Source organism: Oxyura jamaicensis, chromosome 2, assembly GCF_011077185.1.
Source record: "Oxyura jamaicensis isolate SHBP4307 breed ruddy duck chromosome 2, BPBGC_Ojam_1.0, whole genome shotgun sequence".
NCBI classification, from domain to species: domain Eukaryota; kingdom Metazoa; phylum Chordata; class Aves; order Anseriformes; family Anatidae; genus Oxyura; species Oxyura jamaicensis.
The window spans coordinates 63,108,733-63,131,444 of record NC_048894.1 but is presented as its reverse complement, the minus strand read 5'-3'; the positions used below and the strand labels follow the sequence as shown (position 1 = coordinate 63,131,444).

Genomic DNA, 22,712 nt, shown 5'->3' with positions numbered 1-22,712 from the left:
CAGTGGTATGTTACATCTGGATACTGTGCTCACCTGTCCCTCAGACCTGTTGATTTTCCAAGTGGGGTGTTAATTTGCTATATTATTATGCGTTGTTTCTCCAGTCATTCTGACATGGTTGCCACTTTCCAGACTTAAAAATGAGATGCACTGGGCAACAAAAGAGAGAGGGTATTTATGTGAGATTTATTTAAGCAAGATACTTCATTTAAGCAAGCCTATTTATAAAGCCAGGCTATTTATACTACCCAAGGCTGTGAATGCACGTGTGTGGGCACACTTCTGTTGTGCAAGCACCACGTGTTTGGGGTATGTATATTTGGCTGCATGCTTCCATGTACATGGGGAGGGACTGCAAAAGTGGCTGTTAGTGCCTTTGAGAAGGAGGTGTTTGCAAACCCTAGCTTAACCTCGGGATGCTCTGAATCCTGTGGAAACAAAGGTGTTCTGCTGGGGCTTGGCACAGGAGGGGCAGTAGCTCATTTTGTGAGCTCTGAATTGCCCTGTGATGGTGTGGAGGGTATTGCCCTCCCTAGCTAAAGCTAGTGTCCACTTGATAAATTGCTCTTATCAGAATATACTTGCAAAAAATAACAATGTGGGAAACAGCCCTAACTGTTTTCAGTTTATGTGAGCATTAATTTCCCTTTTGTGCATGTGTGAGGTGGAAGCAGATGGAGTTTGTTCTTCACAAGAAAGTGTGTTGGGTGCTTGCTGAACCTGGAGACTAGACTTGTGTTTTCTTCTCATTAAGGATGGTCTTGGCAATCCCTTTGTGCATCTGCAGGGCCTTCTGACACACTTCCATGTGAGTCTGCAATGCAAAAGCAGTGTGAAATGATTAGGATACATGGTGGCTAGGCCCCCATCAACAGCTCTTAAAATAATGGTTGTGAGGTCTTTGAACAGCAGCTGAGAAGGTGAACCAGGGCAGAGAGAATTTTAATTGAACTGTTTTCAGTACACTCTTTTTTGAAACATCATCAACCAGCATTGTCATTCGGTTCTTAATGTGCATAATCACACTGGCACAGTTCCTCTAAAGGCAGTGTGTCTGGGTGTTATTCCTAAATAACACAGAGCAGAAGCTTTTGAAATTAAAACAATGTAGAAAATTCTCCTGAATGAAAATCCTAATTTCTTTTTCCAGAGTGTCTAGACAAGTATATACAGGGCTTTTAGAAATCCAGAGTTGTTCACTAATGTCATCCATTGTGCCATTCCTAAAGTTGTGTGCAGGTCTCACAGTACTAACCTCTTCTCCATGAGCAAAAGGGAGCATAAGTTGTGTGTGAACAGATTTTATCTTCCCGTGTAGCAGATGTCCTGACACATAGACTGCTGCAGTCAGTGGGGTAAGTAATCTCCTGTTTAAGTAGTTTCTAAGTACCTATTTGTTATTAAAGTATTAAAAAAATCATACATCACTATTTAAAAGGTGAACCATGACATCATCAGAGTAAATTCAGATACCTGAGTTGGATAAATTTTTCTTTTTCTTTTGTCCTTACTATTGCTCTCTGATTTTGTTAAAAGCAGTAAAGTAAAATAAATCATTCAATTGCCAACTTATATGATCAAGCAGATTTAATCAGCATCTTTCGGAAGAACATAATGCCCTAATGAATAAGATGGAAGGGAGCATGCTTTCATATAAGAGAGGCAAGACCAAATCCGTACGTGGCATGCTCCATTTCAGCAGAGGCAGTAGCACAATGTTCATTTCTCAGTTCCCATCCTGTGGAGAGGAAGCATTAAAGGAAAGTCTCAGACCGTTTGAATTGCAGATAAATCCAGCTTGTGTTTCTTGTCTGGCAGGCTGTGCAAAGCAAGTGCTGGAGAAGTAGCTAAAGGTAGAAGAATATTGTGGGTATAACGATGCAGTGAAATGAAATTGTTCTGTCCTGGCCATGTGTACTCCACACCAAGTGAGTGAATTTAAAAACTGAGATGAAGATCACATAATGGAAAGTTCTCTCAGAAAAGTGTCAAAGGATTTTCGATACAAATGAACAAGGACTTTAACAAAATGGGAGAGGATGGAGCAGGGTAATCCTAACCCCAACGTGATGGACTAGGCAGAGAGCACTCTCATAGGGTAAATATATAGGAATTTAAAAAATAGAACAAGGTAATCATTGTGACTTTTGCATTTGTGTACTTGGAGGGCTGTATAAGGAATCTTGAAGTTGATGATGTGTACTGTGAAACCTTTTTCTGTCTAGTGCCATAATTTATTGTAATTGATTTGAAATTCTAAAGTGCCCTCTCATGCCATATGACTGCTATGTACGCTTGAAATGGCAAGACTCAAACATTGCAGATGACTGCAGTGTCTTGCGTATTTTAAGGTTGCTTTATATGATAGTGTGGAGTTAACATTGGAAGTGGAAACAACCTACAGTTGTGCTGTCTAGACTGGGAAGTCTCCTTTCACCACCCAGACTGTGTGTAATCATTTAGCCATAGGAAAACTGAGAAATATTCCTGTCAGTTCCTGTAGCCAATTTTGAGATTGTTTGTAGACTGTTTTTGGCTTAGCTGAAGAACTTCAGTTGTCTAAGAAGATGAAGTATTGCAGATTCAACACCCCTAAGACAGTCATCATCAAACTGTTGCTGTGTCCAAGACCATCATACAAACCTCCAAAGTTCTGATTTCAGTTGTATGTAATGGGTGGAGATTTTCTTAACCCCACCTTCCTGCATCGTAAAGGCAGAGTGATATGATTTAGAGTGAATGCAGTGGTCTGAAAGTGATACGCTGCACAACCAATATTTCACTGCTGCAGCAGTCACTGTTTTACCACCCTGAGCACTCCATCAAACCCACATGCAGCATCTAACTATCTTTTAAAATATGCATGCATCCTCAGAAGGGAGGGGGGGAAAGGAGCTTGTCCAGTGATGCGGGAAGACACTTGAATGCTCACTGTGTTCAAAATACAACTGAAAGTTTTGAATACTGAACATGCACACTGATGCCTGGATGGTGGAAATCAAATTAGTAATTCGTATAGACCTTCGAGGATGATACGATGGCAGATCACCTCTGAAGGTCATGTCTAATCTGATTTGCAAAGCTGTGTTCCTGACAGTGTTTTTCAGCAGCTTACATGTCACTGAGGTTTCCTAGTCAGATTATCTGTGTGGTTTGTAGTTGTCTTCAATGGCAGAAAGGATAGACATTTCCTTATACTGTGGCCCAGCATTTCATTTTTCCTTTGTGCATATGCACAAAAGCTTATTTCAGTTGCATTAACATTTAAACAAGCAAACAAACAAACAACAACAACAAAAAACTGAATGTTTGAAATAAAGTGATGGTAAAGGAGGTATAAGATTTTCTGATACTAGGTTTTGGGTGAAACTGAACTAAATGTGAAATACAGCCTTAAAAGTTTCTGAAATGCTTTTCAGAAGTATTCAGAAGTATTTTTCTGTACCTGGAACCCAGTAAGGACTGGGTTCTAACTTCTGCTTCATGTGAAAAGGCAATCTGTAGGTATTCCTGGGACAAGTGAATAGGACTGGCAGCTCCTGGTGTAAGTCATCTGCTTCTACAAATGGACTTTTGAAAGAGCCAGAAGGCAGGTAATTTATGGTCTTGGATGAAGAGTCACTGGGAGTTGACCAGCAAGTCTGTGATTTAGTTTCAGTAGGTTAGCCATCTTCTCCACGTAGGTATCTAGAATTAAAAAAAGTAAAACCCACAATCTGGAAGGATGAGTAAGCATTATATCACCATTGATTGTCCCTCAGCTCCCACACACAAACAGGTCTCTGCCCGTGACAGCATCCTTCTGATAGTGGCTGTTGGACTGGCAAGAAGCATCTTTGGTGTGAAGTCTTTGTGGAAATCTTTGAGCCTTTCAGTTGAACAACTTCATTTTATCTCATGGTCTTAGAAGATTTTTCAAAAATCTACTTTATTATGTGTCTTTGAAATTGTCTGGATTTTTCTAGCCTTGAATTTTTGATCTCCTGTAAAAGCCTTCTTACGCATTTGTGCCCTGTCCTGCTTCAGAGTGCAGCAAAATTCTCAATCTGTTTATTCTTACACCACAACCTTGGGAGGAAATGAAATGCAATTTACAGGAGGGATTACTAAGAATGAGTGTGACAAAGGGTGAGGTTTCCTGCAGTTAAATCTAGCAGCTTGCTGCTGTCAGAAACAGACATCTCTGTCACTTCTACTCCTTTCCTATGGCAGGGAAAAGCCTTGAAAATGTGTCTTCTGAGTTTCTGACTGGTTGCCCTAATCTGGGGCGCAGTTTTTTCCCTGTCAGTGGGTGAAATGCAGATGAAGAGTTTTAGAAACTGGGCCAAGGAAAGATTTCTCAGATACATCAAAGTGGCACTGATAATCATTACGTTTGTTCAGAGTAGTGCTTTGTTAAACAAAACCTAATGGAGGGTTTTGAACTCTGGGTATCATACAGCAGAAAGGAACAATTTATTTGATTAGGAAGCTCTCCAATTTAATATTGGTTTAAAAAACAAATTTCAGTGTTGAGACCCACTAGGAGCATTACTGTTTTTTTGTTGTTGTTGTTGTTTGTTTGTTTGTTTTTCTGTAATTTTATGTATTTATGGTTTGTGTGACTATTTTAAGCTCTACATGTTGACAACACTATCAGTCCATAAGACACAGCAATTAGAGTTAGCAAACTGAACATTGAAACCACTGAGCTGTGTTATCATCCACACACAAATGATGGGGACACTCCACATCCTCAAACCACACTCTCCCCTGTGTGATTTGGGTAGAAGGAGCAGGGGAGAGGGATGGAACTGGAAATAAACTTTTTTTTTTTTTTTTTTTTTTTTTTTTTTTTTTTTTTTTTTTCCAGCCAGTCCAAATTAGCTTCCCTTCCCCTAAAATGCACATGAACATCTTTCTACAGTTTAAGGTTTCAGAACTAAAGGAGTGACCACAAAAGCCTACAGGCTCAGGGTAATGATTACAGAGACCATGCTGCAGGAAGCAGTAGGTCATGTGTCTTTAAAGGAAAATGAAAAGCCAGAAGTACAGCATTGCAAGAAGTGAATCCTTAGGACATCCTGATGTTTTTAAAAAACATGGTTCTCTTCAAAACTCATTTCTAAGTCAAAAATGAGAATTGAGAGATGCCTTGAGAAGACACATCTCCTGGTGCATCTCTCTCTGTTCTTGGCCTTGCTCTTGAGCACTAGACTCACAGGCTTCAAAGACCTGCCTGGACTTCAGATTAGGCCCACAGGAGGCTGGCAGAAAGATTTAACCAGAGGTGACCTTCATTATACAAGGAGTTCTGGGAGTCCACCTGCAGAGCTCTGTCAGGCTGCATTTTAAAACGCTGCTACTTACAGTGGTTAATGCAGTGGATTTCTCTTATTAGAACAATACAGGATTTTTATATTTTTCCCCAGTGGTCTTCATTTTTTGTTCTTCTTTAAGTTAAATAAATGAAAGTTAATGACAAAGGAACACATCTTCCTTTTTTTCATCTGAAATTCTTCTCTAACACCATTACAACAGTATGTCAGCATCTTACAGTCTTTCTGGTTTTATCCCTGTAATATAAATGGATGCATTTAGGTATTATTTCCATTTTACAGATTCAGTAACTGAAGATGGAGTAAGTGAATGGTGTGTTTGGGTGCCCCAAAAAAAGTCTGAAGAGCAGCCAAAATTGCCCCAAACTACCAGGTCCCTTTGCTGACTTCACTGTTGGCTTATGGATCTCCTCTCTCTCAACTGTTGCTTCCTCTCCTCTTCTGACCTAGTTGTCTCTCCTTTCTAGCATTGTCAGGGGGTAGTACAGAGATTCATATCTATGGACAACAACCATTTTGAGCCCGAAGGTCTCGTGGTGGCCTGTTTCATCAGCCCCAGGCAGAACAGGGAGAACTGCGGAGAGCTGGTTGCATGAGGGCCCAGGTAGCCTCCTGTGGATGTTGGGTGCAATTTTGGAAGACTGCGAACAAAACAGCAGATTGCTTGGCAAGCTCCATAATAGCAGTGTCAGTTTTGATCCCAGTTTGGACAGGTGCAGTTTAAGGAACTGGAAAGTGAAATATAGCATTTTGATGGACTGTACAGTGATCTGGGCTCATGTTGGCCCATTACTCAAACTGGAAATAGGGGTAATGGGGTAGTGTCTGGGTACACAGGGAGCGTCCCTCCTTAGCACACACATATGTACAAGTGAGTGCTCCTGGGGTACGTCTGTGCATAGCTGTATTTGCACAAGGAGAAAGCCAACGTGTGCACAGCTCTGCCTGCGTGCACTTTCCCAGTGCCTGTGAAAAGAGAAGGCAAAATCGCAATGAAACCAGCAGTGAGAGCAGAGGAGAGCAACAAGATTGCAGTTGATTAGTAGCCTGGCAGCAGATGTGCTCTACAAACCCAGCCTGCTGCATCCAGGCAGTTTCCATGGCAATGGAGCGAGTAATTGTGGAGCTCGGTGAGCTCCCCCACCAAGGTGGATGCGGGCGCCGCGTCCCCACTGGCTCTGCCTTGCTCCCTCCGGGTCCTGGGGAAGCCTAGTCGGGAAGGGGGACACACGGTGATGGGGAGCTGGGATTATTTTTTCTTTATTTTTTCTTTCTTTCTTTCTTTCTTTCTTTCTTTATTTATTTATTTATTTATTTCCTCCTGGCTGATGCTGGGAGAGCGGCGCTCTTCCTGGGAAATATGGTCTCCCGAGCTGTGAAATAAATGGGCAGGAGTTTCCCCGAAATGGGAGCTGGCTGCCATTGGCTGCCGTCGCCCCGTCGTGCCAATGGGAGCCCGACCGTCCATCGGCACCCGCAACATAAGCAAAGCTACACGCTTGCCCGGCGGTGCTGGGACCAGAGAGCAAAGGTGTGTAAAGGGGGGGGGTCCCTCCTCTCACATGGCTACGCCGAGGACGGATCTCATTAGAGAGCCTCGTCAGAGACCATCTGCCGCTCGCGCACATTGTGCCTTCCACAAAAAGCAGCATTAAGTCACTCACTCGCTGTCGTGTGGGAGGCGAATTTGTCATCGGGAAGGATGGAGCTACGGGATCTCTGTAAGTAAATCCCTGTATTTTATCTTGCTGTTGCAGCCCGAGTGTGGATCAATAAGTGGTGTCATTGGTCAAGGAGCAGCAAAAGGAAATTAGCAGCAACTGCAAATAGTGGGAAGGGTCTCCTGGTTTCGCTTCACACGTAGTCAGCTGTGTTCTTACTAATGGTTCCAGGCATTGGACAAACTAGTTAGCTGTTTGCTTTGCCTTGGGTGGTTGTTTAACCTAATTAAGATGAGTCTGTGCAAGGATGCTCTATTCTTGGTGGCATTTCAGGATCCTCTGGGTTTGAAATGGAGAACGAGACACATGAAACAGAATAATGCAGGCACAAAACTCCAAGGTGTCTGTGTGCAGTCACTGGCACTTGTACTGTCAATGTATAATGATAACAGGTGTGTTATTGCAATGGTTTGTAAAGCGCTAGTTCAGACGCTGAGCCAAGGAAACACAAGTTGCTCACCATGCCTCGCTGTTCTCAGCACAGACAATCGTTGCTTTTCATGCCCTCTCTCTTCTTTTTTCTTTTTCATTTCTCTATTGGAGTAGACTTTAAAAAAGACATGTAACTCAAAAGCTTTATTGCTTGTTGATGAAACAGGCGAGTGCATGGTAAGTGTGGAAGAGTTTCCTTATTCACCGTTACAGAATGTGATAGAAGTTGATTCCCTCACCTGTTGGGACCCTTCATTTGCTTCTGTAAAGCAGAAACAGTACACTTAGAAGGATGGGGGGTGGGAGGGTGCAAATCTATCCCTATGTAGCCCCCTGGGGTTACATGAGTTGCACCAGCTATGAATTTGGTTCAGCATTGTTTGTCTTTTATCAGGCATTTGCCATTAGATTCAGTGCTTTGCTGTACAGAGCTGGTGAATGACTCTGTTTAACCCTCTCAGAGGCTGTTGTCATCTTAGCTGGTTTGTGAAAGCACATAGGAGGGAGGACAGGAGCAAAAAGATCTAGAAAAAAGTTTCTGTATTTTTACTCTGTGCCTGAGCTAGTCAACGGGTGTAAGAAATTTTATAGTAACCAAACTAGGTGTAAAAATCAGATGAAGCTGACTGCCTTTTAGAGATCCATTTTCAGTGTGTTGTGTTCATTTTAGAAATAAATGCAAAACTTCCTTTCCCGGTGCTGGGAGCTGCTGGGAAGTGGCATTGCTGCCTGGAAATCTCATGCTGAAGGAGTGCTTTTTGGAGAAGGCTTAGCTGTTCAGCTTTGCTTTAGAGATGCTGCCTTGCGAGTTGTGGCAGGAAGGTGTATCTGAGCTTATTCCTTCTGTTGAAGGAATCAAGATCACCTTAGATGTTGATGCAGAAAGGAATTGTTAGTGTTTTAAAGAACCATTTGATCAAATTAAATTAGAGAAATACAGAATGTGGAAATCAGTGCCTCGATTCACTGAAAGTGTCTGCTGGGGAAGGATATAGTAAGCTCCTCTGTGTACTTTTGCGTGTTAAACCTGGTGTGTAACTAAAGCAGGAGAGCCCCTCATTAAGTCTGACTTACTGCCTTTTCTGGAAATGTGGGTGCAAGTCACTCTCCCTGTGTTTTTCCAGGGATATTGGGATCACCTTTTATTGAAATGATGGCCCCAGGCATCCTTTGGCACTGGACTTAAAAGCAATGTGTTTTTCCTAATCTGTGCAAAAGAGAGAGAACTGTTAGCTCTTACTGCAGAACTTATTTTTGTTTAGCAGTGATGGAAGTGACAAAAATAAATTTTTTGAAATAGATATTTGGTTGCTCTGTCATCTTCCCCTAAGACTTGTATCATACACTTGTATTTACTCAGTACTGATGTAGCTGAAGATCCCATCATGTACAGCAGTTTAGGCAAAGAGATGTGCCCACTCCCCAACCTAGAGGTAGATGCTTTGATCTAGGCTGAGATAGTCCATAAAACCTGAGGGAGAGCTTGGACTCCTGCACATCTGGGCATGGTTTGTCTCTGGCTCCAGACTGGTCATTTGATACACATCAAAATGAAGCTCCATTGCATCTTTCTGAGTTTTTATTTCTATACTTCCTACCTTCTGCTTTATTTTCTGATTGATAATGTAGGAGCCTAGGAGAATGTTATCTTTTAAGGTCACTGCAACTTTTATATGATATTTTAGTTCTTGTTAATGCTCCAGGGATATAGCTCAAACAATACAAAGCTCTTGAGTTTAGTCACTCACATTAGACAAATACTATGTGACTGTTCCTGTATCTCCCATAACCTTGTTTGAAGGGATTTTTCTACTTGTCTATCCCTGTGAATTAGCAGATAAAAGGAGGGCAGTGGGGAGGGAGAGCCTATAACTGCTAAGCTTTGTATGGTGCATTATACCAGTCTGTCTGAGGGCTTGAAACCACAGTAGTGTTGGAAGTAGAAAAATTTGTGCTGCAATCAAAGCCACATTTGCATTACATTTTTTGACCTGATGGTGCAGAGAACAGTTGCTTGTCATTAATGCTTGGGGATGATCTATGTGGGAGAAGCATTTCAGATTCCCAGTCTATAAGAGTACTAGCAACAGGGGATCGAGTAGGCTTCAGTGAGAGCCGTGGCATGCTGGCAGCAGCTGGGAGGACACAGAAGCTGAAAAATGCTATCTTGGGGTAGCTTTAATTGGTTGCATTGGAAAACACTTGGTTTGATGGGCTCATATGTCTTCTAAAATGCTTGGTGCCAGACCAAATTGGCATACCTCCACTGACTTACAGTAGAACCCACCAGACATTGATCTGATCTTCAGTCTTAAGCTTAAGTTTTCTTGGAAGAGCAAGATTTTTGAAAGGCAGCAGGTTAATATTCCTCTCCCTCTACCTCAGCAACAGTAATGTTGAAAACCAGAGTAGAATGGGTAGTGCATATCGTTTGGCTTGTTTCATTGCACTTTAAACTTAATGGGTTATCTGTCCTTTGTCTACTCAAAGAGCCTCATTCCCATCTGCTTGTCTATACTGGAAGTGTAGAGCAGAAATCTAGAAGAGAGGTTTGCTTTGATGAGAAAGTAACACCTTGGGTGGTGGCTCTTTACTTTCTGTACATCCACAGATACTAAACTGGCATATTTCACTGTTTCCCTTGATCTTAACCCCCTTTCCATTTCAGTACAAACATGGTTCTCATTTGTGTTCTAGTTAAATAGATGCTAGAGCCATTAGTCTTCAGTTTTCCCTCAGCTGTATTTTTATTTTCACCCAATTATTCAAGTAAGTAGATAGAGTTCTTCTGCAAACTACAAGCCAAATGCTGTCCTTTAGGTGTTTGTGAGGTTGGTATGCTCAAAGGAATTGCAGCAGTGATAAATTTGAATGAGACTAAAAGCTCAAATACAAACATTTCCTTATTTTTGTTTGCGTCTGGAAAAAGTTACTCCATGCTAGGATGTGGCTTACATCAAACATCGTGGCAAGTCACAGAAAGTTCGCTCTCCCTGTTCAGTACATGCACACTTGCATCTCAGATGGCAAGTGCACACAACAAAGCAACGCCGAGCACAGAATAAAAATGGAACAGCAGTAAAACAAAGACGAGTGAATTGTGCAAAGCCCATTGATTTGCTTGACACCCATTTTGTTCAACATTGTGCAGTGCTAATCTGAAAACTCCTGTGCATCACAAAAAGTTTTCAGAACAATAAGAACTGTCAATCCCAGCAGATTTTACAGACCTGTCATTACTCTTTCATTGTCTTGAAGCACTAAGTGGCATACAGAAAGATTTTTGGCAGGATTTCAGTAATGGTCTCATAAAGACAAATTGCGTGTCACTACCTCACATATGTTATCATTTGCAAATAGAATGTAGCCCAGCACAGGCCCCTAGAAGCATGTCTGTCCCCATCCTAGTGTGATTATCTTAAGGTGCTTGTTTATTTCGTCTCTTTAAAAACAAACAAGCAAAAAACAAAAAACTTTTCAGTCTTCTTAACTAAAAATCTAAAAGCAAGAAATTAGAGACTTCTTTTCACATTTTGACTTGATACCTTCTAGACACTTAGAATTACTGTAATAAATTCACATCCTGCTCCACTTGCTGCTTCTTGGGAAGGAGATGGGAGCATTGACAGTGATGGCCACAAGCAGAAGTTTTTATCTTCTCCCTAAGAGCATCCAAGTCCTCACCTACTTCAGTGAGGGCAAATGTCCTCCTGCTCTGCCATGTGTTCTTTCACTCCTGATGCTTTTTTCCTCTGTTAAGAAAACTCCCCATCATTAGGAGCTACAAGCCATTCTTAGGGACATGTCTTTGTAAGTAGAAGCATGGTGGGAAGAGAGATCGGTTTTGTATAAGGGAGACACAATTTTATTTTTTTTATCCAAGATCAGAGGCCATTTAACTGGACATTTTGGCTTCCAGATTCCCTCTTCCTAGTGTAGAATCATCCAAATACATACCTTACCCAAATAAAATTATGATGAGATACAGCAGGAGACATGACATTCACTCTGAAAATGAAAACATTAATTGAATTATGCGCCCTTGGCATCAGTAACTTGCAGAGCCCATACATACTGCAATAAATCTGTAGCAGTTTGAAAAGTCTGTAGTACATAGATCACCTTCTTTGTGGATTTCACACAAATTGTTTCTCTAATTAACCAATAAGTGGTTTAAAAAAAAAAAAAAGATGCAAAAGTCAGGCTTGAGGTAAGTAAATGACCTTCATATAAACTAGAACTTTGATTAGCTGTAGTTTGGATCTTTTAAACTCCTCTATAATGTACAAAATCAATCTTGTAATGGGGTGAAAAAGGAGATCTTCATATTAATGTTCATATTAATGTTAGCACGCTGTCAAATTAATACATCAAATAATATGCTCTTATCCAGAGTTGGTGGACTGCTTTTATCAGCACTTTTGATGTGGCAAAGAAAGCGCTTGTTCCACAGCTACAAACCCAACGCTTTTAGTCTTCCCTTCTCTTTGAACTTCAATTTTCTTAAGACTTGGAACATCGTTATACAGAGGGCAGCTTTCACAGATAGGCATTTCAAGATTCACATCCAAAGACATATTAGAAGTCACACAAAGGGATTTTCTTTTAAACTAGATTTTCAAATATATGTAACCTTCTGGCTTGACCGCTGGATCCACTCCCAGGCTGTATTTCAAGGAAAAGTATCTACCCACATATAGTTATCACCACTAATATCAAAGCTGTCACACCTGCGACATTTCTTTATTTGTTAGTCTCACCCAGGTAATAAACTGACTTGAAAACATAAACAATTATAAATTTTCTAGATCTCTACAAATATAGCTCCCTTTGCTATGAAAGTTAATAAGGTTCTAACTTTAGGGTGGATTTTCTGCTGGGTGTCTAATGGAAGCCATTGTGAAGGATGGTGTTACCTTATGCTGCCTTTGGAGCCTCTCATCAAAGTGTAGTGTCTTTCCATTTCCAGCCTTATCTGGCAAAGCTGTAAACTGTCATAGATTTATCCCAGCTACAGTGAGCGCTTCCCAAAGGACTGCCTTAACTGTCCCTTTAGGTATCTGCAGAGGTAGAAATGCAGCTATTTGTGTTTCTTGCTGACCTGTGTGTAAACAGTAGAGGAACTTTGCAGAGCCTGTCTGCCCTCCATGTAGATCAGGGACAGAAGGCCCAGGGGCATCAAGGTGTGCATTTGGCTCTGTCGTGCCCATGCCTCAGCACTACGAGCCATAGCAGAGCCCTTGGCTTTCAGCCAGCCAGGATATGCTAGACCATGCTGGAGCCAATGGCCTGAACTCCCTCCAAGGGGAGCCCGTCCCGGTTTTTGTCACCACAGCAAGGTAGTCACATCTGCATTTGATAATTCACCACAATGCCAAGGAACATTGTGGCTGGAAAAACCTTGTTCTGTAGGAAAACTAATTCAGAGTCCCTGTCTTCAACACAAGGTGTTAAAATACATCTTTGGCTCTAGCCACAGGGAAGAACCATAGATCAACCTGTCTTCTCTCCTGTCTCTCTCTGTGCTTTCACAAGGGACCTCTTCCTTCCTTTCTTCCCCACACTCACATTTTGTAGGGTAGAATTCACCCATGTGGCTGACAGAAGTTCTGCTCAGCCTGCAGAAAGGCAAGCTTCCCTGATGTAAGGGTCTTCACTGCCCGTTCAGACTCCCATCATGCTTTGAAATACAGCTGCAGAGCTGTAGTGATGTCCATGAAACCTCCCACTTTTACTAGCTGCTTTGGTGCATAAAGTAAATAGACAAGGGTTTGAGTTAGAAATACCTCTGATGTTTTGCAACAGCAACAAAAAGTTGGGTTATATCTCTCTATATATATATTAATATTTGGTCCTGATTATTTCTGCTTTTAAATGCTATTATAAGCCAGTTAAATATTTAGTGAAAGTTTGGAAAGTTTATTCACAGTTGTTTCCCAGATAGATTCCTTTGTTCTCACCTCCTAACTTACCTTTTAAAATCCCCTGTTCAAATTAACACCCCATCTCAAATAAAAACAAAATGTTTGGGGGTTGTGCTTAAAATGTATTAAGTCACATTTTCAATTGCAAGTGGAATTGTGCTGTTTTCTAATGCTACAGAAAAAGTACAAGAGAGTCTCAAACAAAGTAAGTTTTGCTTGTTTGCGCATTAAATTATATATCAACCCACCTTTGCATGTAGGATTTCCGCCATTCAAAACTCATGGACCTCTGCTCCAGACTGAACTTTTCAGTATGGGTTTTTACTGCAAAAGATTGTAGCCCAGTGAATTTCAGGACTTTGGCTTTTAAAAATATTTATGGTAGAAGCTTCTAACCAAGAGTTTATTTGGTGGGGTAAATATCAAGAGTTTCAGATATACAGATCTGAGCACTAGCATTGTTCATTGATTTGATAAGAGAAACAACTGCAAATGTGTGTTGGATTTTCTCGATGATAAAGTACTTTGCTGCCAGGTTTCAACCAAGGCGATAGTCACCTTTCTGTTAAGTATTACTGGGTATTGGTAATTGAAAGAAACTTGTTTTTTCAGTCAAAGAGATACGTGACAGATTTGTAAAGTGACAAGTATAGGAAAGCCCCCCAGCTAATTGTATGATTTTAACCTTAAACACCAGAGCTCAGTAGCTACTTGTTCCAGAAGTTTGCCTGAGCTATGATTTAGACGTTTTACTGCACCAAAATCCCAGAGGTTGTTGCAGTTTCTAGTAATGGGCTGCCAAAAGATAATCACAGTATTCTGGTGATTGTAAAGAAATGTACACATTTTCTCACAGTATCCTGCATAGAAAAACACCTGGGCCTGAATCCAGATCCTTTTGGATTATGCCTTTGATCTGTTGTCCCCATCCATGCTTTTGTATCATTAGGACTAGCAAACCATGTAACCTAGTGAGGGGGATGCACATCTCTGAAGCTACAGCCCATCCGGAGCATCAAGCTGTGACTGATGCCACAAGGCCCTCTGTGAAAGGTGAATGCAGTAGGTTGTGTGGGAGCTGTGAGTCAAAGCACAGTGGTCCTGCTGTACAGTTCCAGTCACCTCAGTAGCATTTGTTGCTTATATGAACATTGTGCCTGGGGTCCAAATTCGGGAGCTGCTTAAAAGGAACACCAGTGCAGGAGGTGAGACTTTGGATGTGTTGAAGCAAGTGCTGTGAGGCCCACCAGTTTCAGTGATCCCAGGTTTGCATCCCGAAATCAAGAGGTCACCTTTCTGGTGGAATGAAGTGGCCAAATTATACCATGCAGGAAGTCAAAAGGCACATCTTCCCAAGGAAAGCAAAAGATGTCAAAGGCATCTGTGTGAGTCAGTAGCAAAACAAACAATGGTTCTGACTACCAATATATAAATAAAAGAATGTTTGTTCCACCAGGGATAACAGCTTTCTACTTGCTTTGCTCTCAGGATGCAGGGAGAAAGGAAGAAAAAAAGGTACTTGTAGCCAAGTTGGCTGGTACAGTCCAGCAGCACAGTCAATCAAGTTGTTTAATCATTCCAAGTCATTCTGTAATAGCATGGATTTATCTTGCTGCCTTGCAGTTGTCCCCTGTTGATAATTTCAGTTTTGTCAAGAGACAGCAGAGATTTTGCTGAAAACCTGCAAGCTCCTCTTACCTGCAGCAAACAGCAGGAGAGCAGAGTAAGTTTTTTTTTTTTTCCCTTCTCATTGATGCCTATTAAAAGCCTTAAAGGTGCAGATTTTTTTTAATTTTTTATTTTTTAATGAATGCACTATTTTTAAAATTCCATTGGCTCAGCAGAAGGATGTATGTACTTTAGATCATAATAGGTTGATAATCAAGCCTTGTTATGTATGCTTAGCTCTTTAACTCTAGCTGTAAATTTTTGCTTTTATTTTAATTCTCCAGTGGACTTGTACATTCTCGATACGATAGCAAAGAGACTGCTGGTTTGTTATATATATAATAAATATCTTAGTTATAGGTGTTTCTCTTCAGTTTTCAATTTCTCCAGTTCTCTGTGTGTGTGTGAGAGAGATGGATAGAGAGTGGAGATAATTAACTAAAATACATTTAATTTATATCTAGGAGCAGGCTGCTTAATAACAGATTCTCTAGTTCCCTATTGTGCTAAGCAGAACTATGCAAAGGAGCCATTTTATGTAATTCAATGGGATTAATCCGATATGCATGTGCTACCAAAATGTGATTTGAGCTTCTTTGAAAAGTATTTGAGGTTCTTTGGAAAGCTGAGTCCCTTAGATTTGGGGAAAGGAGATTTTTTATTTTTTATTATTATTTTTTATTTTATTTTTGATATGGCACTAGGATGCAAGAATCCAATTAGAAATTATTGTAAAATCCAGTTTTATGAAGTAGGAGGAGATAATGAGTATTCCTGACACTGCTGGTGTAAAAAGAAGAGGAAATACATGTGTTGTGTGTATAAATGTAATAAATTGTCTAGTAATAATTCACCTTTTTGGTTAGTCCTGGAGTCCTAGAGGACTTCATACTAATGCAATTCACAAGCTCTTCCCTGGAAGTGTGCTCAAATGTGCTCAAATTTCAAAATTTCAAATGTGCTCAAAATGTGCTCAAATTTCTGTAGAACATGCAAAACACTTGTCTTGCCAGGTTATTTTTGTTTTTCCTATGATTCTAGGCAGATTTAAAAGACTTCTTAAAAAAAAAAAAAAAAAAAAAAAAAGTACCTAAATTAATACATACACTGTACTGACAAATGTATGAGTAAAACAATGCAGTACAACAGCCTAAAGATGTTACCTACCATTCAAGTTATTTCCCTGCTGGAATCAGCCTTGAGGAGGAGTTGAGGTTTGAAAACATTTTACCTATAAGAAGATTTTTGGTATGAGCATGAAAAGGAAGAGAGCAGATTTCTACTATTATTTAGTGTGTATTTTCAGGGCTGATGGAGAGGAAGATTAAACTCTGTGTGTTTGATAGCAGCATTTGAGCACTTGAGTGAAATTCTATCTGCTCTGCTCTTCATCCTGTGGTAATTCAGATAAATCTGTAACCACTGATTTCGAAGCATGATAACCCACTCTCCTGCAGTCAGTGGTGTTGGTCTCATCAAGAGCCTCAATGGTCTTCTTGGTCTTTAAATAGGCCAATGCTGGGATGTCATTCTTCCCTTTTTCAGGTCTTTTAATGATGGCCTTACTGGAGTAATGCTGAAAAGTATCCCTACTTAGTAATCCCACCTGTGGTGAAACTTCAGTTAGCATCATGAAAATAGAGCTTTCCTCTACAGCCTGTTGGCTCTGCTCGCTGATCTGGAAGTCTACATTTTCCTTGGGTGCATTGTTTCATTAAGGCTTGCCTTACCACAGGGCAAGTGAGAGAGAATACTTCATGGTAGCCTTTAATGATTTCACTGAAGTATCAGCATGAGTTGGTTACAACACCTTTGGTACCAACATCTATCCTACCCTATGTGTTCCAGATTGGAATTAGAAAGGAAGACAAAGAGAGACACTTTTTTGGCACATCACAGTGCAAACCCATAAAATGAAAAGCTGTTAATAAACCTTCAGAATTAGGTGATTCTCTTTTTAAATACTAAATCACTTGCATTTCTCCCACAATTTTATTTTAGAAATCTGTTCCTAAGATAAAGGAAATCAGAAGCATAAATACCTGGGTATGCTATAAAACCCATGGCCCTGTTTCCAACAGTGCAGTTATCAGGAATGAGATCCTAGATATTCATGGATGTCTTCCAGTAGCTTTTCACTGACATCAGTGATCACTTAAATTTGCTCCAGGTTAGTATTAGAAAGACATAATCAATTGGATAGTGGCCAAATTGATCTTCTATCAGAAGGTACCCTCTAGGCATATCATACAAATAATCTACAGAGATGCATGTGATACTAGCTAGAAAGGTAGCTGCCTTCTAAACACATACTAAATTTACATATGTTATATAATTGGCAAGAAAGGTCATCTCTTCCTGAGATCTTTACTACATTTGCTTGAAACCAGGAAAAGTAGTAGAGGCTTGTCTCTAAAGATCTGGCAATGTGAAGTCAGAATCACTGTGTGTGCGGCCAGAGCAGCATGACAGCTGGAAAGTACTCAGCAAAAGCCAAGAGGGGAAAGCAGGGAGCAAGTCCCTGCAGTGTTTGAGGGCAAAGAAGAGTTAATGATGGGAAGGCAGAACTGAAAGCCAAGATTCTTTGTGGCTGGCAGTCTGCGTTGTGAAGGGAAGAGAAAACATTCATGCCATGTCCAGAATGGAAATACCAAGACCAACCTTGAACAAGAAGGTATTTATATTTGGCAGGCTTGCTATCTCTGAGAAGCAGCAGGGGAGGAAGCACCATCTCGTTGTGTGGTTTTTGACCAAGTCAGGCTGACACAGTCTACTTCAGTTCCTCCATCTACCACAGACTTTTTCTGCCACCTTGAACCAAGGAAGAGAACTTCACTCTTGCACCCTGGCTCTCTATCTGCAACATGCATGAGCAAAAACACTGTCCTGACATAGTGATATGCTGCAGGTGGAAAATATGCTGAAGATTCAGTGATCTGGTTCAGAGCAAGAAAAAATAGACTAGAGCCCCTGTGGTTAGGATTTCCTTGCAAATGGCCTGAAATAAGTACAAACCCTGTTTACTGATGTAAACTCATTATATTAGCCACGGGCACTTTTATAATTAAAGCATCAAGATTCTATTTGCTTAACAGAGATGTGAAATTTCCTTTAACAAAAGAGGCTTTGTAGAGAAGCATGAAAAAACAGTGCTGTGTGTAAACCCTGAAATTGCTCCTGATGTTAAACTTGTTTCTGACCCACTGGGTTCAAATGAGGGCCATTTTTCTCCAAAACTCAAATTCATCAGTTCTAGAGCAGTCAAATTCAGCTCTGAAAGAACTGAAGTGTGAACAATTGTACTTTATAGCATGTGTGAAAACATATGACAAGCAATATCTGGGCCTTGTTGAGGTTTAGACTAGACCATTGGTGCCAGCTTGGTGAACCATGCTGGACCAAGTAAAAGCTCCAGGTCACGGACTGCTTCACTGTTAGGTGATTGGGGTGACACTTTACCGTGGCCAGAGCCAATGTGTCTTCTTCCTGTGCATGTATCCCCTCTCAGAGGAAGATGTAAGCCTGCTGTGCCATGGGAATCTTGCAGGTTGGCTCCTGTGGGAGGGAGGAATGGGGCAATTCTCAAAAAAGGAGAGAGCGAAAAGAGGCTATATGAATTGTTTTGGAAGCATTAGGTAGCTCAGCTTCAATTAGATGGCTACTGCAGAGACCTTTTCCACCTTTTTACCTGCAAATGCTGGTATTGGAAAAGGTATTTGACTAATTTCTGTATCACTTAGATTTTCCAGTTGTTTCCAGTTACTTTAGGATGCTTTAGTTCATCAAAATGATTAAAAGCTGATGTAGCATCTTCACTGTCTTGTCCGAATAACAATCATCTTTAAGGAAGAAAAGATTGGGAAATGTAAAAATAGGCTACAAAAAGCGTGCCCCATGAGGATAAAAAATGCTGAGTCCTAGAGTGTTTCTACTGTTAATACTTTGCCCTTCCACCCCCATTTTTCTTCTTACAGCCTAAAAGTGGCAGCTAGTGCAATAATGGTCTCCTGCACATTTTTAGACCTAAGGTCTACATTTAGAACCTGACAGCTTTATCTTTCTGGAATATGAACGCTACTTGAAGCCTACAACTGAAACAATTAGCTATAAAACAGAAAGCAGCTTAATTAAAAAAAAAAAAAAAGTTCTCCAGCTTACAGATACATTTTGAGAATTTATTAAAAGAAAGCAAAAGAAAAAAAATAAAGTAGGTGAACAAGCCTCAGAGGACTTAGCTGTATCTTATGGGTTCTGAGACTATAAATGATTTAAACTAAAAGCCATTTGAGAATACACAATAGAAGAATGGGCTTTGACAACAGTAGAGGGAGCAGAATAGAAATGTAGTGTTACTGTATGTACTGCTCACACTAAAACCAGCAACCAACAGGAGGAATTTGAACTAAACTCTGTGAGCATGTATCTTTATTAATGGGTTGTTCTGTTCCTCTCCCAGTTTCTCTTGACCCTCTTCTGAGGGCTAAATTAATCCCTTGTGCAGCTCAGCTGAGGATAATGAAGTTGCCCCAGGGTATGAATGTAGCTCTTGGGTTTGACCTACAGAAGGATGAGCCTCTGTTCTTTGCTATGTTTTCAGGCAGTTTTGTTTATGTTGGATTAATTAAAAACACCATCTCCATTCCCCAGGTTTATACACTCTCCTGCGCAGAATAAAGGAGGCTCCAATGCCCTGCCTCTCAGCCTATCCACGCCTGTGAAAAGACACAGTGGAAAATGCAGCTAATGAGGGGAATTTAATGGCCCTGATCATATTTGCCAGCAAAAATGCACATGTTCTGATAGAGCCTGTGTGGGCAACTTTTATGATGGTAAGGGACACTGTATTCCTTACAGGCTGTTCTGGAGCTTGTTGCTTATGTTTTGGGGGCCATAGGTATTGCTTGTATTTGGCCAGCAAGGTTGAGTTTTGTTTGTTGGAGGTGAAAGCAAGGCATCAAACCATGTGGTCATCTGGAATTTGCTCTAGGGTGGATATATTGAAATGCCTTTTCCTGTCCCTGCGTACTAGACTCCTAAAAGGTTTTAAAACATACTATTTTTTTCATGACATTTGAATAAATCACTTTCCACAAACAGTACCACTTTAAAGTCCAGAAAGATAGGTTATATCCAGTGTGAGAGACGGATTGTAATCTAGTACAAAGTCCCCTCATCTTTCTACATATTTCAACTGCAGTAACTTTCCCCTTTCATTTTTCTTTCTCTTTTCTCTTTTTCTGCATCCTTCCTTCTATGCTACTAGTGTGCAGGTACCTTGGTACCACAGACCGGCCAAGCAGAGACTGGTGCTTTGCTGCAAGGCATCAGAAGTCAAACACCACTGAGAGAGAGAAGTTACCCTCATGAAAGAAGTCAGAGCAAGAAAGCATGTGGCTCTTTTACCTCAGTGCCACGAAAGCCAGGTGGAGTCAGCCAAATCCCCTCCATCTGCCTCCTCCCCTGCCACCACCTTTTTCTTCTTTACCCTGTAAATTGCCTGTGGATTGGGGTTTAAGCTGGATTTAAAATACCCTGTGTATATTAGTTTATTCCTTCATGAATCAGGAGATTTGACACATCTGTGTCTTAGTGTAAGAACTTCATTTCATGGCTCAGTAACAGCGGAGACAGACAGACAGGTTAGTTTGTCATGGAGGACAATGGATGGCTTCTGACAACTTGGAACCCTTCACAACTAGTAACAGCACCAGTGTACTGAAAAGAATAAGTTTGCTTAAGGTCAAAACCAACCTGTGAACACCAAAAGGGAATTTACAGGATGTCCTTAACACATCCTAGTGATGTTTCTGAGGGCCAGTCTGTGTGCTGGTCCTTTGCCATTGTGACCGTCTGGTCACTTGACTACCATCTGTCAATAGGGTGTATTCAAACAAAGGAAAGAGTGATTGGCTCAGAAAGACTTTTTTCAAGGGCTGTGGTTGTGTTGGATTTGTTTTGCATTGATTCTAGAGAATGCTGATTAATATAAATCATCTTGTATTGCGACACTTGACCAAGGCCTATCATCATGCCACTACTTCAGCTGTGTATGATTGAGAAGTCCTCAGATTAAGCAGAGTATTTACAGCAAGGAGTTCCCTCTTTGCCAGCTGGGAGGCTGAAACCAGCTGCATTCTGAAATTTGAAGGAAAGAAAGGAAGAATCTCTGAATTGTTTTATAAAATGGTCTCTTCCTCATTACCCTAATCATATAAGTATGCTGAAGGCTGCAATCAGAGCTTTCTTCCTTTTCCCTTTTCTTTCTTTTAAATCAGGCTCAAGAAAAAAGATTAATGAACATTGGACTGAAAAGAATCACTGGGATCACCCAGGTCATATCCCTGCAACTCAGTAATAGACCTCAGAGCAGAGGAGACCATTAAACTTCTCTTCCATGTGTTTCATTGCATGTTGCAGGATACAACATTTCTCAATGTCCTTTAAGCCATGTGGGTCTACATAGAAAACAAAGCTGTCTACATAATATGCCATGGTATAGGTCAAGGGGACTGCTGATCTTGGGACCTCTCAGTGTCCCGAGATACATTTCATTTCTTAAATGAAATAGTCTCATATCTGAGGATTGCATTTCTTAAATGAAGTTCCTAGGTAATGCAAAGGAAAGCAAAAATACCCATCATTTCCAGTTGTACTACTGCATCTTAGCATCTTAGTCCAAAGTGGCATTGATTTCAGCCCTGAGTGTGCCTTCTCCCGTCCGCTGTCTTAGATGTAGCAGTTGCCAGTCTTCAATGCTGGGGAGAAAGACAGAAGCAAAATCAATGTATGGAAGGATTAAGTGATGTGTCCAAGGTCATACAAAGGCGTCTGTGGCAGTCAGCAATCAGATCAATGCAACCTAAATGTTGACACAGTGCATAAATTAAAGGAATGGCCTACTTTCAGTTGTTTTTTGGTATTTTAAGTGAGAAAATAACCTTCAGGTAGTACCCAGAAATAGTCTCTGCCAAGTTTTTAACTCAGCTCTACTCAAGCAGTGGAAATTGGTAATATTTAACCTGTTTTTAAAAAGAATTCCTGGCTATCCATGGACATATCAAACTCCAGTCCAGTACTTAAACTCAACCTGTCTTTTCTCGTTACTATTACCTTGAGTCTTCTCTTCTTTTAAGGAGTATTCCTATTGCTGTAACCTCTGTCAAAGCTTAACAAATGAGGTGTGGTTTCACCAGCGAAGGCTTGGGCTAGGGGCTTTGTTTGCTTTCTGGCATGATAGGACAAATGTTTATCAGATCAACATGGAGCAATAGCACAGTGATAGCTAAACCAGATCTGGAAAAGCACAATTGAAGCATTGACATTGCAAGTATAAAACTTGGAATATAATGAAATGGAATGAACAGTACTGTGCTCTGGCTGTGGATTGGTTTGAGTGCAAAAAAACTTTGAACCCTAGAGGTCCCATAACTTACTTTTGGATGCTCTTATGTGTTAAGGGAAAGAACAGTTAAGCAGTTGTGGACATGCTCTGCATATTCTAAGATATTTTGTCATCAGTAGACTGATCCTGTGAGATCCTTTATATTATTATCCTTTAACATTATCAGATCTCAACATTTTTGTTTTCTATTGAAAAAATAAATAAAAATGGACTCGTACTGCAGGAGACAAGACCAGAAAATTCTCTA

At 40.7% G+C, this 22,712-nt stretch overlaps 1 protein-coding gene across 6 annotated transcripts in view; it reads left to right on the top strand.

Annotated features, from left to right (window-relative positions):
* ELMO1 (engulfment and cell motility 1) overlaps nucleotides 1–22,712 on the top strand; it is a 320,073-nt gene that overhangs the window by 230,625 nt on the left and 66,736 nt on the right. Inside the window, exon 1 of one of the 6 annotated variants that reach the window (XM_035319252.1) lies at nucleotides 6,781–7,039. The exons of the other annotated variants lie outside the window; for them this stretch is intronic. The gene's annotated coding sequence lies outside the window, so the exon portion shown is untranslated. Of the gene's footprint in view, nucleotides 1–6,780; nucleotides 7,040–22,712 lie in introns of those variants that run through there. 6 annotated transcript variants of the gene reach the window in all.